Here is a 432-nt window from a genome sequence, read left to right on the forward strand (position 1 = left end):
TTAAAAATGCTAGCTAGAAATCACACAAATAGATAGAATCCTAAGATAAAGAAAATGATATACACAGAAAAAGAAAAGTAGACCGAGCAAGAGATTAAGAAGGAGGTGGAGGGGAGCGGACATAAATAAACCAACAACCGGAGCAACCAGAGATGGCCAGACAGTCGATGACGCAATGACCCTACAGCGAGCAGGTCGGCCGGGAAGGTCTCATGTACTGAAATAGAGGGGCATTTGGACACGCGGGGAAAGCTCTATTGGGCACTCATGGGCACGTGAGCCGGACAAGCACGCACGCCCGGACATTTGCAGAGCGGTGCTTTTTACGGCTAGTCAAGTCACGATGACCAGCAGTGTGGGGGGCGTGGCATGTGCTTGCGTGGAAATGCCCGGCGTGCGAGTGGGCATGATGGAGCGGAAAGCGGGTAGGTG

This window comes from Penaeus monodon, chromosome 29 (assembly GCF_015228065.2).
Source record: "Penaeus monodon isolate SGIC_2016 chromosome 29, NSTDA_Pmon_1, whole genome shotgun sequence".
NCBI lineage: Eukaryota > Metazoa > Arthropoda > Malacostraca > Decapoda > Penaeidae > Penaeus > Penaeus monodon.